The sequence below is a fragment of the Perna viridis genome, chromosome 9 (assembly GCF_037379345.1).
Source record: "Perna viridis isolate PV_CMFRI_1.1 ecotype Kerala chromosome 9, ASM3737934v1, whole genome shotgun sequence".
In the NCBI taxonomy this organism is placed as follows: Eukaryota; Metazoa; Mollusca; class Bivalvia; order Mytilida; family Mytilidae; genus Perna; species Perna viridis.
Window position 1 is genome coordinate 10,273,791 of NC_142453.1, and position 17,371 is coordinate 10,291,161.

The following is a 17,371-nucleotide window of genomic DNA, read 5'->3' on the forward strand; positions in this document are numbered from 1 at the left end:
CGGGACCACTTTGTCATTGTTGTATTAAAAATCTGAAAAAAAGTTATAAATTTGATATCACGGATTTTTACCTTTTGATATAGTAAAACATGCTTTCGCAACGATTCATGGAGCGTATTCTATAGTTAAAAGACGAAATAGAAAATACAATATATGAGTTCAAAGAGTGTATCAGAATGTCGAAGACACATAGTAAGTTCCGGTGGACCAGACTGGCACGTTTCTCTTCATACTAGGTACAGTCAGAAAAAAAACGAAGTAAAATTATTAATTTTATTTTTATAATTTCCTCAATAGTGGGAAGTATGAACGAAATGAAAGCAAAGTTTTTTTTTTCTGATTGCCTGTTTACTAATATCATATCTGTCGAATTTTATGATAACCGTTTGTTTACGGTTTCAACGGAAAGAATATACATGATAGTCAAAACATTTCAGCGTCAGGCACAAAAAAAAAAGAACCTCCTCGTAGTGGCCAATGCATTATTTCTGCGTTACTATTGGCAGTCAACAATCATGTCTAACCATCGCAGTTCAGTGTGACCATAAACTCACTTCGGCGTACTACTATCGCACTTCCGTGCGATCATCGTACCTCCGCGTCCGATCGCGGTTCCGAGTCACATATTATTACATATTAAAATCTAAAATTTTTATTTTCATTTAGAAATGTTATCACACCGTGTTTGCTTATGAAAAAAATCCAAACGCACAGTAGTTCCCGACTACTCTAGTATGGCATAGATATTGCATCTCAAATGTGGTAACATACGAGAGGTTGGTTCTAGTTAGGGTTTGGTATTGATTAAGAAATGAATACGGAATTTAAACTCCATGTTATCATTGCTTTACCACGAACGGCCATTTATGTCGCATAATTTTATCCCGTTAAATAACGACATTAATGGCAAGCCTGGGGTAGAACAATGATGAAATTGAGTTTTCGTGTTTTATTAATTTCGAATCTAATAGGTCTAGTTTCTTCATATTTCACCATGGCTGTAAAAGAGCCTTGAACCATGTCAAATTAGAAAAGTATTTAAACAAAGTGTAAACATTAAAGTTGTATTGTAATTATGGATAACTTTGATAAGAGATACGAAATCCCGAGCTCCTGGTATCCTCTATTAAACGTGTTTGAAGTGGTGTGCTGATTTTTCCGAGGGTGACAAGTCAAATCGAGGTTCTATTTATCTTGTCAGTTGCAAGCTTCCTTACGTTATTAATGTTCCCCAAATTTATTTTGATTTTTGGGCCTATTTTTGAATGGCTGTAAAATTGGATCGAATGCAACTTTCTAATTCAAATGAAAAAAAAAATCACCTAGGGCTTACATTGGCACTTATAAATAGATTGAAGTGTTTATTTTTTATTTTTCTTTTCATACTTTTTTAGTCATAAAAAGGGGCAAAAATCGACAAAAATCATGGATTGTTAAACGAGGAATCATGAGAGAGTTCGGGAAACATCTGTTTCGATGTCATCCTGCAATTTGTGGAATGACATGAAGTATATTTGCTTCATTAAGTAATATTTCTAATTTTTGAACATGTTATATGAAAAAAAACATGGTTTGCTGGAATAAACACTTACACCTATAAAATCTGTACACTGGCTAAAACAAGGTTATTAGGTTATTGAGAACAATCTGTTCGAACATTTCTTATAATTTAATGTTGTAATTGAGTAAAGTCCAAATATAAAATTTGATTCAGTATCAAAACTATATTTTGTTTGGGATTATTTGACGTCATGGTACCAAAGCAAGTTTCCTTACTCAATCAGCCAATCAGAAAACTTGATACAAATACAATTAAAAAATTTATGATAATTTATTCCGGTCAGGGAGTGAATGTTTGTGACACTATTAGTCAAAGTAATTAAAGACCCATCAAGGGAACCAAGGTTATAGCGGTAATCAAAAGAATGTAATCCAGGGACGAAGACCAGACATGGAAAACAAACACACACAACAAAGAACACAAAGTTACTAAAATCATACATGCAAAGCAACCAAAGTAAATGAGCAACTCGGACTCCACCAAAAACTTGGAGCATGGACCAGGTGCACCGGTAGGGTAAGCGTCCTTTGCTTTTTTAGAAACACCCGCCGAAATGCTCATAAAAAGTCAAGTCCGGGGTAGACAAACGAGGGAAGGAAAACTATGACCCGTTGAACAAATCAGTCCTCATGGTGCTGATGGATACACCATAACGATCCACGAGTTTATGATAACGATCATAAAACTTCTGTAGTGATGACTTCAATCTTGTAGCAACATAGCGCGATACGAAAAGTCTGCGTAGTTTTGGCAAGCTCTGGTATAACGTATGAGTTGTGATATGAACACTCCATACGCAGGAGCCGAAGGGAAGTTGCCACAGATGAAAGGAAAGTTGACAATTCTGCATGAAAAGTCATCACGTTTGTCATAAAGTTTGGTCAATAGTTTTCCTTTACCATCGATTTCTAAGTGTAGGTCAAGATATGAGCCTGACTTCACAATGTCTGTAGTATCCTTTATCTTAAGTTCTTTTGGGTAGATGCGATGTATCAAATCCCCGAAGGGATGAGTTACTCAATTTTGTGAAACTTTTGTCCGATTTGCATGGAAAATAAAAATCGTGATCGAAGAAAATTAGAAAAAAAAACAAATGTCGGTGATACAATCCTGTTGTATATTGAAACAAAGTATTTGTCGCAAAAATGTTTCTTTTTTCTTTTGTCTTCCATGTTTAATAGTGCATTATAAAACCAATGGGAGTCAGTTTAACAGACGATATTTTCAAATATCCGAGAATGATGATCACGGTTTCGATGTTTTGGTTTCTTTTAAATATAATGACATGTAACATATTATATACATAGTTATTGTGTCATGTTTTAATTCAAGATATGTCAGAGGGAACAGTTTATCAGAATTACCTCATAGTGTATTCACACAACATATAAATATTCTGTAAGTAATTGATTTAGTTCATTGGTCGAATAAAGGTAATAAAACAATTATAACATTGCTAAAAAACAAAAAAGACAAAAACAAAAAAACAAAAAAAACAAAAAAAAAACCAAACAAAATCAACTAGTTCTTGAACTAAGACTAAAACAATGTGAAGTGACTGATCCGAACGTTTTGTAAAATTACGGATGATTGATTGTATGATTTAATAGCTGATCTGATCCAACGTTTAGCCAGATCCTTTAATCTCAGTTTTTGCTGTATAGATGTCGTGATATCTATGGCAATCCAAGTTTTAGGAATTTTATATATCGCATTTACCCTACGAAAAAATAATCAAGGGAACAAAGGCATATGGATACACCATAACGATCCATAAAACTTCTGCGGTGATGACTTCAATCTTGTAGCAACATAACCCTGTTCCAGAGTCATGAGATAATAGATACTACAGACACTGCAAAATCAGCCTCGTGTCTTGACTTACAGATCGATTCTAAAGGAAAATTATTGACCTAACTTAACGGCAAACGCGATAACTTTTCATTCCGTATTGGCAACTTAACTTTCATCTGTAGCAATATCCCTTCAACATCTGCGTATTGAGTTTTCATACCACAACTCATGCGTTATGCAAGGGCTTTCCGTAAATACGCAAACTTTTTGTACCGCTCTAGACTGACTTCTTACAATTAGGCTTCTGGAACGGGGTGGGGTTGCTAAAAGATTGAAGTAATCCCTACAGAAGTTTTATCGCCTCCATCATTAACTCATGGATCGTTACGGTGTATCCGTATGTGTAGTAAAATTATCAGAGTTAATATCAATTAGTCAAATATCCAATAGACAAATTTGCCTAAATTTACAAACTTTAAAAATGAACATCCAAGATTAAATGCAATGAAAAAATTCTCATATTTGATTCTATCAAGTGTATACCAAAATATTTGTTTTAAAAATCATGATGTAGAAAAACTCGCTCACTGGGAAATTTTCTACAGAGAAATGTAATGATACAATGATGTCAGCTTGGTGCATGCAATATCATGTTTTATTTTTCAGGTTTTCATAAAACATAATATCGCATGCGCTCAGCTGTCATAATTGCATAATACCGCATACATGTATTATATACCAAGTGTGGTATAGTATCAATTTCTGTTTGTTCAAGCTACGTAAACATAACTTTCATGAAGTATATGAAAAATCAGAGGAACATTGATTCAAATGTAATCCAAAGGAAATCAGAATCAACGGAAAATATTTATATAACAACTAGATAAGGAAAAAGGATACACACAACGAAGAACTTCAAATACTGGGAGCACTGACCACGTGCACAGATAGGTTTAGCGTCCTCTGCTTTTCCACTAACATCCACCGAAGTATCACGTCCGGGGTAGACGACACACATATATATATATAACATCTTTTTTGTGTACTTTTTAAGTGATTTTTCCTATAATGAGATACGGGAGGTATTTCCGGCGTTTTTTAGAGGGGCTGTAAATCTTGAATATATGTAAGTATGTACAAAGATAGGCCTTTAAAAATGCTATTCATTATCACATGAGAATACAAAATTAAAACTTGCTTATTAATATAATTTACTTGTTTCGTATTGTTTGTATCAGTTCACTCATTTTAATCCCAAAACAACCTTGTTTAGTTTCAAATCAGTAGTTTTCTTGTCTTTTGAGTCTCCCCTACTGTGAAACATTTGCTCTAAAAATATAGGGCATACAATGAAAACTATCATTATTTTAATACTACATTTTTTGCGTACATAAAAATTACCTTCAGCAAAATAATTGATTTTACACTACTCAAAATGGATGGTGGTCTTTTAAATGTAAGGTTTTCCTTGAAGGCTTGTACTTGTAGTGTAAAATAAACTTGGTTTACTTGTACTTTTCACTCTCATTGAGAATAACCAATACATGTATTCATTTAACTGCAAATCAAGTTCAATTTTAGATTTTTAAATAACAACAAAATTGAGCATTTACCAGCTGAGTTGTTCACTGACCTTAATTTAAAGATATTGTAAGTATTGCTTGTAATAATTTTATGGTACTTTTGGGGCTAACTTCTCAATATTTGGTTGTTTGGGATTAGTAAAGGAAAGTCGGTAAGAAATGTGTGGATAGTGTGTTGGACATATGGGTTTTAACTTTGTTACACTGGGCATTATGCTTGTAAATATTCATTTAAAAATTGTATTTGATTTATTGACACATCAAGTGTTTGTGAACTCAAAGGTGTTGAATCTATATTGATAATGTAATTTTTGAAACGAAAATGTGTTTGAAATTAAATGGAGATTTATTTTTAAAATCGGGAATGAGATATTTCCCACGGAGAGGGGTAATAGTAACAATAGAAATAAAGAAGTGTAAATTGCATAAAAGAAAATACGATGCCAGTCAAGATAAGTAAAAGTGATAAAGAGCGTCAATGTTGGATTTGAATTTGACTTTAACAGGTCGAGAGTTCTACTATGTAAGGACAGTGTATACATCTCCTGAAACGTGTTGCATTCCCAATTCAGCGCGCTTGGTGTGGGTGTTTTGTGGGATCGTGTAAATAGCGGCGTGGGATTCGCGCGTGTGTGTGTGTGTCTTTCGTGTGTGCACTTCTTGCTTCATTCTTGGCATGTACAAGAATAATGGACAAAAAAAGGAGATAACTCAAACTGGTCTTTTTTATTGATTGGTAATATAATGCAAAGAGTGAAGTCCAATTGCTAAATTGACCATAGTTGCAGATAACATGATAATTGTCTCATAGCAGAAATTTTTAAATAAATAGATAACGATGGAGTCGAGGGTAAAAATCGTTAGTAGATAAAAGAAGGAGAAGATATCGAAGAAACCTGTATATACCCACGTTTTCTGTAGTGTTGTGGATACATCTCCAACTGGTTATGATTTTACATTGTACCGTTACATTTAATTATTGAGGAAACTATGTTTACTTTATGGCTAGCATCCAGCAATTAATTTCACCCAGTAATGTCAATTAAAATGATTATCAAGGATTTTTATAGTACATGTTATGTTGTGCGGACATGTAGAAAAGTCAATTAAAAGTCATACACATTCAGAGACATATGTATTGATTTGATTTTACTTAGGCTTCTATTGGTTCAAAAATAAAATCTGAAATTATTTTTATATATCAAAGATAAATAAGAACATAAGAATAATTACAGCTGCCTTAAAAAACGAACATGAGATAAGAGTATGAGATACACACATGCATACATTTAGTATTTTTGTATTTAGGTAAGGAAAAAACTTGATCAATATAATTGATATTTAAAAAACTAACTCTTTTTTTCCAAACATTTGCAGACTGTTTTTATCGCACTATAATTCTAACAAATAGGCTTCTGTAACAAGGTTATGTTGCTACAAGATTGAAGTCATCACTACAGAATTTTTTATGAACTCGTGGATCGTTACGGTGTATCCATCTTCGCCATGATAACTGATTTGTTCAAGTGTCATAGTTTTCCTTTCGTCTACCCCGGACTTGACTTTTTATGAGTAACTCGACGGGTGTTTAGCCCCGTGCGGGTCCGGGTGTCGAAAGAATACACCCGAAGTAGCGCTAATAGTGCTCAGAAACCTAGAGCCACTGGTTTGTGTGCCCCAGATGGTAGAATGGGGTACCCCCTGGCGTGTTACATGCTGGGGTTGTTAGGCTATAATACGGAAAACCTGACCGCAAACCATAGTAATGCACAATGTTGGAAAAGATGCCACGTTCCTCACACGTTAAATAGCCCTGTTGTGGTAATCGATAGGAGTAGGAAATTTTGCGCTCCGCCACAGGAGGCTAAATTGCCCAACCCTACACATCTTTCCCCTTTTCTTATGGCAATCAAATTTTGTCGCCCTATTGTCCTTGTGTCCCATCCAGTTTTCCATTTCATCATCACCATTACATGTTCATTTTGTCATCCCATTTCATGTTCATCGCCTAAATATAGCTGAAATATTGCTGCTCGGGCGTTAAGCCCCAATAATCAATCAGTCTAGAATCGCAGAGTACTCTTAACCTTTTGCTTTTGTTACTTTGTATGTATGATTTTAGTTACTGTATGCTCTTTGTTGCGTACGTCTGTTTTCAATGTCTGGTCTTTGTCCCTGGATTACATTTTTTAATTACCGCTATAACCTTGGTTCTCTTCATTACTCTTTAAAGGCTTAACAAAAATATGGACTTCAGGATACTTGGAAATTTATTATACTTGAGTTGCAAATGAACACAGCTGGTATTTCCTGGTATACTAGTCTAGAACAACAAGTGTTGTTTTTTACAAGTTTTTGTGGCAAATGAACAAGAGATTTAAGTATTTCTTATATTACATAAGTATGTGAAACAAATATATGATAAAAGAAAAATATTAACACAAAACGACACCCAAGAGAGATCAATTAGACACATGTGGTGAGATATGACAGGAACTCCATAATAAAGAAAAATAACGAAAATCATTAATGTTCAAACGTCCGTAGCCATCAAAATTATCAACTTTAAAATGAATATTTTTTACATAAACAAAGATTAATGGATGGGGATTTTTTTTTGTATCAGACTATATCTCGTTCAGTTTTCAGCTACCATCACTCATGTCTTAATGTTTAATGTTAGGAAAACTCTCAGATAAATCACTAATTTTCAAGATATAAGAGACAGAAAAATTCAATATTTCATTTTAATTTTGAAAACATCATTTTAAAGAAAAAATGTGCAAAATAATGAGATATCAGGTAATAAGCGTTAAATAAAATGATATTAAGGAATTGGTAAGGACACAATCACTTTCTCCATTACTGTCTATAGTAATCTACGCTCAATTAAAATTTAGCACTGCTGGTGAGAAATGATAATTGTTGTCATAATTTTGTCCATTATTCTTGAGTATGTGTATCGTGCAACGTTTTTCGTGCAACGATTCTATATTCTGATTTGATGCTAAAAATAGTTCCTTTGTAAAAAAAAACAATTACGGAATACCATTGTAATTTGGTTTTCAATGAAAATCATTGTTCCTTTTACACTGAAAAGAGAACATATTATCAGGAATTAATACATAAAGGAAAAAATCGTTTTCAAACATTCGTTCATCATTTGTACATATAACCGAATACTGTAAATTTTGAAATACCTTCCAAAATTGCCGGGGACAATTTTTCCTATCTGTACATATAGCGATTTATCTGTCGTTTGAGAACAAATATTTCCATATTTATTCGAATTGTTTTTAAAAGATTAAATTAAATACTTAAAAAGAGTAATCAAGGGAACCAAGGTTATAGCGGTAATCAAAAGAATGTAATCCAGAGACAAAGACCAGACATGGAAAACAGACATACACAACAAAGAACATAAAGTAACGAAAATCATACATACAAAGTAACGAAAGTAAATGAGCAACTCGGACTCCATTAAAACTGGGGGCATGGACCAGGTGCACCGGTAGGGTAAGCGTCCTCTGTTTTTTTAAAAACACCCGCCGAGTTGCTCATAAAAAGTCAAGTCCGGGGTAGACAAACGAGGAAAGGTAAACTATGACCCGTTGAACAAATCAGTTTTTATGGTGCTGATGGATACACCATAACGATCCACGAGTTCATGATGACGACCACAAAACTTCTGTAGTGATGACTTCAATCTTGTAGCAACATAACCTTGTCCAGAAGCCTATTTGTCATAACGTATGAGTTGTGATATGAACACTCCATACGCAGGAGCCGAAGGAATGTTGTCACAGATGAAAGGAAAGTTGACATTTCTAAATGAAAAGTCATCACGTTTGTCGTAAAATTTGGTCAATAGTTTTCTTTACCATCGATGTCTAAGTGTCGGTCAAGATATGAGGCTGACTTCACAGTGTCTGTAGTATCTTTTATCTCAAGTTCTTTTAGGTAGATGCGATGTGTCAAATTCCCGAAATTAGGATTGTTGAAAGATAACACGTCATCTATATAGCGGAAACTGAGATTGAATGATCTAGCCAAACAATATTCTTTCTTTCTGATTAGAACAGCTATAAAGTCAGCCTCATAAGAGTGAAGGAATAGGTCAGCTAGTAAAGGAGCACAATTTGTTCCGATTGGAATGCCGACCGTCTGTTGAAAAATACGTCCACCACACTGGACAAATATGTTGTCGATTAAAAATTCCAGCATTTTGTAAACATCTTTCTCTGTATATTTGGAAGATGATTTGGAATTATTTCTTACAAAGTATGAGGAATCTCTACCAAGAACTATATATTTATATCTAGGTGTACCATCTTTTTTGGAAAAAAACAACGATGTATAATGTTTTTTAAGTCGGGATTTTAACTGAGTATGTGGAATAGAAGTATACAGTGTTGAACAATCATAGGTTTTAATGCTATTATATTCAGATAATAGTCTTGAACTGATTGTCTCCAAAAGATCTTTTCAGGATCCACATTGACTTAATACCACTACGGGAGTAACAAGTGTTGTGGTAGGACTGTAGACCCTTTTTGACATTGTGAGTATAGAAATTAAAAGTTTTGAAAGAGGTTTGGTGGTACATTTTGCAGATCCAGCTATGAAACGAATTACACGATTCTGTACATTAAATTGTCAGATAAAAATCAATTCTGTCTACCATCCTTAAACATAATGTACATGTGACGTGTATGGTTCTATAACATGTTGATTCCCAAAATGTTCCCTGTAACCAGTGTATACGTACAATATTGGCATTTACATTTAAAACACATTATGTTTTATCTTTAAACCAATCAAAAGGTATTACATCCAAAATTTCATATAGTTCGTAAATACAGTTTATTTCATACCAACAGTATGAAATTTGATATTTTTATTCTCCTGGAACAAGGAAAATGTGTTCGAAATGACCCATATACAACAATATGGACATTTTTAAAAATGTAAATAGAATTCCTTTCATATTTAGAGCAATTAAATGGTATCGCATTAGTCAACACACTTTATTATTAATTAAAATTGAGTAACAAGTTCCCATCATTATGAATTTCAATATTTTCATACTAAAAGACCAGTGACATGTTTTCGCAATTTACCATGTTTATTGGAAACGGACATTTTTCTAAATATAAAAAATGCAATATTTTTTTTTCAGACAAATAATATGATATCGCATTAGATAAAATAAATATATTACATGTACTTCAAAATAGAGTATGTTTTACCAATACTTTATGAAATTTGGCCATTTTTTATTCTCCTGGAATAAGGAAAATGTGCTCCCAATTATCCATGTTGAACAAATATGCACAATTTTGCAATGTACCACGTATGATAAAAATGAATATTTGTCATATTAAATATGCAATATTTACTATTTAAGACAAATAAGATGGTATCACATTATAATTAGTTACAATAGCTTAATTACTTCAAAATGGAATTTTGATGTTTGTATTCTCCTTGAACAAGAAAAAATGCGTTCAGAATGATGCAAAGTCAATAATTGTGGACACATTTTTTTTCACATAAAAAATGCATTTATTTCATATTAAAGCTATTTGATGGTATGGTAAAATCTTTATTAACTAAACATTTGAAATTTTACCCCGATTTTATGAATTTTCAATATTTTCATACCCCAAGACTAATGAAAATATCTTCGCAATGTACCATGAATAATGAAAATGAACGTGATTTTATATCAAGACATATATTGACATTTTAAAAATGTATATATATCGAATGTGTTATTTTAAAGCACAATGCACATTAAGGTAAACACTACATGTAAAATGTTGTCAATCGACATAATACGACGAACAGACGTACACTCTATACGTATTAGATATGACTCGGGATGACCTACCAATCAGGTCAATGAGATACCTAAATACCTCATCATTGCATGTTTATTATAAATTATTCTCATGTGTTTGAAAAGAATATAAAGGTACAATTTTAATTGACATATTCCCATAAAAACTATCAATATTGTATTTTTTCCGAAATGGGGCGTTAAATGTACAATTTAAAGCGGTATTTCCATGAACTGATTGGTAGTTTGTATATTTTATAGTTAATAATAAGCATTAGAAATTAGCGTATTCCTCCACAGAAAACGCGTGATTGGATATTACATGAAGATAAAACCCAAGAATTGTGATATCAAATTTTCTCATTTTCCCTATGGGTGCATGGAATCGATCAAACATAATATAAACCATCAATAACTTTGAAAAAAGTAGGATAGGAACTAAAACATAACCAAACATTACTTATGAACTTTGACCTGAACCAGACCGAAAGGAGTCTGATCAGGCACTTTTCAAAGTATATTTAGACATATTATTCAAATCGTATCAGCAGTTTTTAGCATTTTCTTATTTGAAATTTCTGCTCAAAACTGATTGCAAAAATCTAAATGTCCTTACATTTGTTTAAGTTATTACTATATGAAGAATGTGTCTGACTGCATTTAACTATTAACTTCATGCATATTCGTTAACGGGATTCAAATGCGACCACAAAATATAGCTGATTGCCCGGGAAGTTTAGCAACTTCACATAATGATGATAGGGGCATATATTGTTGAAATATATAGTCCTTTTTCTATTGTCACGATTTTTAAAATTTAGAATTGAATCACAATGATAATACATTTAATTTTATCGATTTTAGGGATTTGAGAAATAATAAAATTGAAGTGCTGCCAAACTATCAAGTTATTCAGGCTCTTGAAATGTGAGTGTAAAAACTAAATAAGGCTTTGATAAAGGGACACTGTCTGTTATTGACTTTGATTGATTAGAAATTGAATTATAATGACGGCTTTTAATTTTTAAAAAGTTATATTCCCATAACGTGGTCAAAAATTATCAACAATCCATCAATAAAAACATTTTTTGGGTTTTTTTTGTTGTTGTTGTTTTCGTTTACACTTTTTTAATTTTTTTTTTATTATACAAGAACATTTTCTTCTAATTTTAATAGTAACGAATAGCCCCGTGCAGGTCCGGGTGTTGAAAGAATAGACTTGCAGTAGCGCTAAGCTTGTCGTAAAAGCCGACTAAATAGTGCTAAGAAACCTAGCCGGGGGCTAGGCGCTCTGCCCACAGAGCAGCTGGGTTGTGTGCCCCAGGTGGTGTAATGGGGTACACCTGGTATGTTATATGCTGGAGTTGTCAGGCTATAATACGGAATACCTGACCGCAAACCATAGTGGTGCACCGTGTTGGGAAAGATGTCACGTTCCTCGCACGTTAAAGAATCTTGCTGTGGTATTCGATAGGAGTAGGAACCTTTGCGCTCCGCCACAGGAGGCTAAATTGCCCGACCTAACCCATCCCCCTTTTTCTAGTGGCAATCAAAATTTGTCGACCCTCTTATCCTTGTTTCCCATCCTTTTTTTCATTTCATGTTCATTTTATCATCCATTGCATGGGTCATCGTCTGAATATAGCTGAAATACTGCTGCTCGGACGTTAAACCCCAACAAACAAACAAACAGACAATAGTAGCGAATATTTTTCAGACTTCTGGACAACAATAATATATATGGATCTGAAAATGCAGATTGGTCTAACCTTATCTGGAGATTGTATAGATTGTAAGAAATAATTTAAACCAACTTAAATATAATAATTTCACTTTTTGGAGTCACAGTGGCTGTACGATTTATTATGCCTTACGATTCAGCAAAATAGCGATAAACAGATTATTAAATATTTTTGCAAGTATCGCGGCACGACCAGGTATCTACCTGTTTCAATTTTTATCGGCGGTACACCGTACCGAAATTTGGAGTAAGAACTTCTATATTTACCAAGCATATTTCTTATCAAATAATTATCTTTACCATAAGTGTTTTCAAATTTTCTGTTTTGCTTGTTTGCTTGTATAATTTTACATACGTTTACAATACCATTCTTGTTTGAACGCTTCTAAAGAATTATTCTCAATATATTTTATAACAGATTTTAACATAACATATTCGTATCACACATAGTATCCATATTAATACTCTTACATTTTGTATTAACTTTATATTGTTTTTAAATTTCTCATTAAATTACCCCATTAAAAACCTTCTTATTAACACTCTCATTACCCAGTTTTATAACTGTAGACCAATTTCTTAAAACACAAGTCCATTGTTTTACATTACATGGCATCCAGCCCATATCACCACACAGAGTCAAATTTGATGTGTATGTGCCGACACCCAAGAAAGAGTAATCAAGAGAACCAAGGTTATAGCGGTAATCAAAAGAATGCAATCCAGGAACAAAGACCAGACATGGAAAACAGACATACACAACAAAGAACATAAAGTAACTAAAATCAATCATACAAAGTAACAAAAGCAAATGAGCAACACAGACTCCACTAAAACTTGGAGCGTGGACCAGGTACACCGGTAGGGTAAGCGTCCTCTGCTCTTCTAGAAACGCATGAAAAAACGCATTGCTCGGTTTTTAACATTGTTTATTCACGAAAACTCCTTTGTACCCCATATTGCAGCACCATGCTCAATTAAAGACATTACAGGAGAATCAAAAAGTGTTGTAAATACAGAGTATTGAAATCCACCATTAGCTTTACATTTAGATATCTATAACCCTAATGCTCTACTAGCTGATTTTGAAATAGCATTAGCCATATAGTCATAGCTTAGAAATTCGGTTAGCAGTAGACCAAGATAATTATAATTATAAACAGTGGCAACTATTTTATCATTAAGCATAAATTGATCAGAGGTTCTTGACACTGATCGTGTTCTGAAGTAAATAACCTTTGATACATCACAAGTAACAATAAAGGCATTTTTCAAATACCAACTATAATAAATCTTGTTCATTTTCAGCTAAAAATACAACATCATCAGCATTTAATAAAAATATAACTTTTTCATTATTTATATCAATTCCAATATTCAGCTTTTCAATGTCGTCAACAAGATCATTGATGAACATATTAAAAAGTAAGGGAGACAGTATACTCCCTTGTTTCAACCCACTATTGACATTAAACATATCTGTACAATGCCCATTAGGTTTAACCCACGACTGAACATTATAATATAAAGCCGTAATTGCTTATAACATTTTGGAGCTAATATGAAGTGACTGTAATTTACAAAATAACAAATCTCTATCCAGTCATTCGCATTCTTAAAATCAATAAAGGTAGCTAATGCACGAAGTTTTTTTAATTTCCTTGTCTCAATTATAGTTGTTGTCTTGCGTCCTTTTCTGAATCCATTTTGTTCATCAAGTAAAAGTTAATATCATCAAGTTTGTTGGTAGGCGTGCATTTAACACACTACAAATAAATTTATATGAAACAGCCAATGTTATACCATGATATTACATGTATATTGGGTCAATTTTCTCTGATGTCCAACTTTTAGGGATCGGAGCAATAATACCTTTTGACCATATACGACACACTTTTCCAGAATTAAAACAGACATAAAAAAACTTTTAGTTAATGTTATTAGCGAAGTCTGGTTTTTATACAGCTCAACCGGAACTCCATCATACCCTGGACTTTTTCTATTTTTGAAATTTTTTTAAACACTGTACACCTCTAAAATAAAAATTTCACAATCAAGCAAATTATCATCTACATGTATTGATTCATTATTATTATTATTTCGATTGAACATATTTTAATAATCAGATTTCCACTTATTTAAAACTTCTACTCTATTACGTGATACCGAGTTATCTACTAGATTAACTTCCACCGGAATACCATTTCATACAATACCCATTTCCACCAAATCTTTTTATTTTTCTCCAGAATTCTTTCGGAATTTCACATGATTTACTTAATGGACCATGTAGAAAAAAAAGTAGCGTCGTGTCAATTGTTGCACGGCTTTATCAAAATCTTTTCGCTTATTAACATATGGACGCCGAAATTCTTTTCTTTTGCCTCCGAATTGAACATTTTAACCACAATTTGTCGAATTTACATCCTTCATTCCACAATATCGTTTACTAATTATTCCACAAAGGCTTTTTACACCGTCTGTTAACACTTTAGTGTGGACAAATTCTTCATACGTGATGTCTAGATTGTTTAGTAGCTTCCGAATTTTCTAAATTTCCAATTATTCGTGTACTTTCAGAGACAGACGATTACGTGCAAAGCCAATCGTCGGGTATGACTGGTTTACGGAATATTGTTGGCCAATAAATCATACCGAAAATTTAGTGTTAAATCCTATACTAAGAAAGTATGGTCGGGAACAATTCTGGATAGGTCATATTTACCGAGAGCATTAGTGTTCTCGATTAGCACACTAGTTGTTACCACATTAAAAGTTGTCAAAATAGTCTAGTGCTTCATATGGTCTTAAACACCGCGACTATATGTAAACGTAAAATTATTGTGCACTGTATTCAGCCCATTTAAGATACAGCCATTTTTATTGCTCAAGAAGTCGCAAAAAATACTACCATAGTTATTATGGCAATTACATGTCTCTCCTGCGATATAATATGAAAAGTCAGAGCAACGGCTGTTCTAGTCCCCACATAAATAAAAGGGTGAATCTTTCGGGATCATGTAAACTTTTGTCACTAAAGTTTCAAAGAAATCGTTAATATTAACTGCTCGAGTCGAACTTTTGGGTAGTACGTATATTACACAAACAAGTGCAAATGTTTTATCCTCCAGTTTAACCTAGAAAATTCTATCTGTATCATTATCAACTATATCGATGTTAAAGTGTCTGCAAACATTATCTCGTATCAAAAGACCGACGCTACCGCACCCATACTTTGCAGGGACATGAAAATGTTTCCGGTTGAAACCCTACCAACTATACCCATGAACGTCGACAATAGTATCATTAATCAGATGACTTTCGGCAATTCCCACCACTAAGCAGACCGTAATGTTTAATACATGATACAGAAACATTAGTTTTATCACTATTTAAACTTGATTTCAACCCGTCGGCTTCCAAAATCAGCATGAAACCTAGAATCTAGAATATATGGACATAACATCATGTTGTTCAACCAAAAATGATTTCCCAACCTTACAAAATTGGCACTATGTTAGAGACAAGCGATTTTGCCTCGACACGTGACCGCAAAAGACTAGGCTAACTCCGACTCGACTTGGGATAAAAACAGACGACTGAGAACACTAGCGTCGACTCGGTCAATGTAATTGTCCTTGCCATAACGCTTGGGTTTATTTACAAAAAAGTATGGCAGACAAACGGAAAGGTACAAAAAAATCAAAATATATGCTTGTAATTTTATAAAGGTAGTATATTTTTTTTTCATTCAGCACTTGTCTTTACTGTTTTGACTGCCAATGTTTGCATCGAGATGTATATAAGGCGTTGATGTCGGCGGTCAATTCCTCTCATATGTACAAACATTCAGCAGATAATGTAAGCTTCGTGGCATTTTCATGTAAAGATGGATCTGAAATACACCACAGTCATAGGACAAATCACTGTTCAGGTATTGTATATTGTGTCTTGTCTTGTAAACTAATGCTTGGCACATTCTTCAACATGGAAGAAAAATAGTATATGTTTTCTATAATATCATCAACTGAGATTTAACAACAATTCCATTCTGATAAGAATTTTGTTTCCTTCAAATACCAAACACTAGATCTGACATTGTCTAATGATATTGACCAATGGTCCAAAAACTTCCTATTACTATACAGCCTCTTATGTGTACTTCTTAATTATTTTTAAATAGGAAAATTCACATTACTAAATACCATTAACAAGATTTTTTATATGTTGAACATTTGTTTCGGACACAAAACTAAATGAATTTAATGATACCATACAACCTGCAGAACATTCCATGTGTATCTAATTTACCACATTATTGTGGGGAAAGGCAGAATCAAATAACTTCACTATATGCGTTTTCCGATTATCACTAGCAGAATTTCTTAGGTATATTCAAAATCCTAGGACATAACCGAAGCCAACCGCTTGACAATCAGTCCATGTCGCATAAAATCATCACTTTTCCTGATATTTGCAAGACGTTTGTATTGTCTGAAAAGACTGTCTGTAAAATTTATAAAATCTACTTCAAACGTAAGCCATTGTTGAAACCTTGAAGAATCGATTTAAATATCGAAAGAAAGATACAATGTTTTGCGGAAGGTTACAAATTTTGACTTGATAATAATTGATTTTATTCGTTCATCGATATATTTTGTCATTTTGTGTCTTGATTTTTAAGATACTAATTTCTTGACGTTGGTTGCTAAAGATGAAACGAAAGACAATCTTAAATGTCTTTGTCCTGGTGATGATGCCAATACTCAAGGTACCTTTTGTTTTTCTTAAATATTATCATAACAGTAATGCTTTTACTAACTGCTTCTTTATAGTTCCATAAAATATTC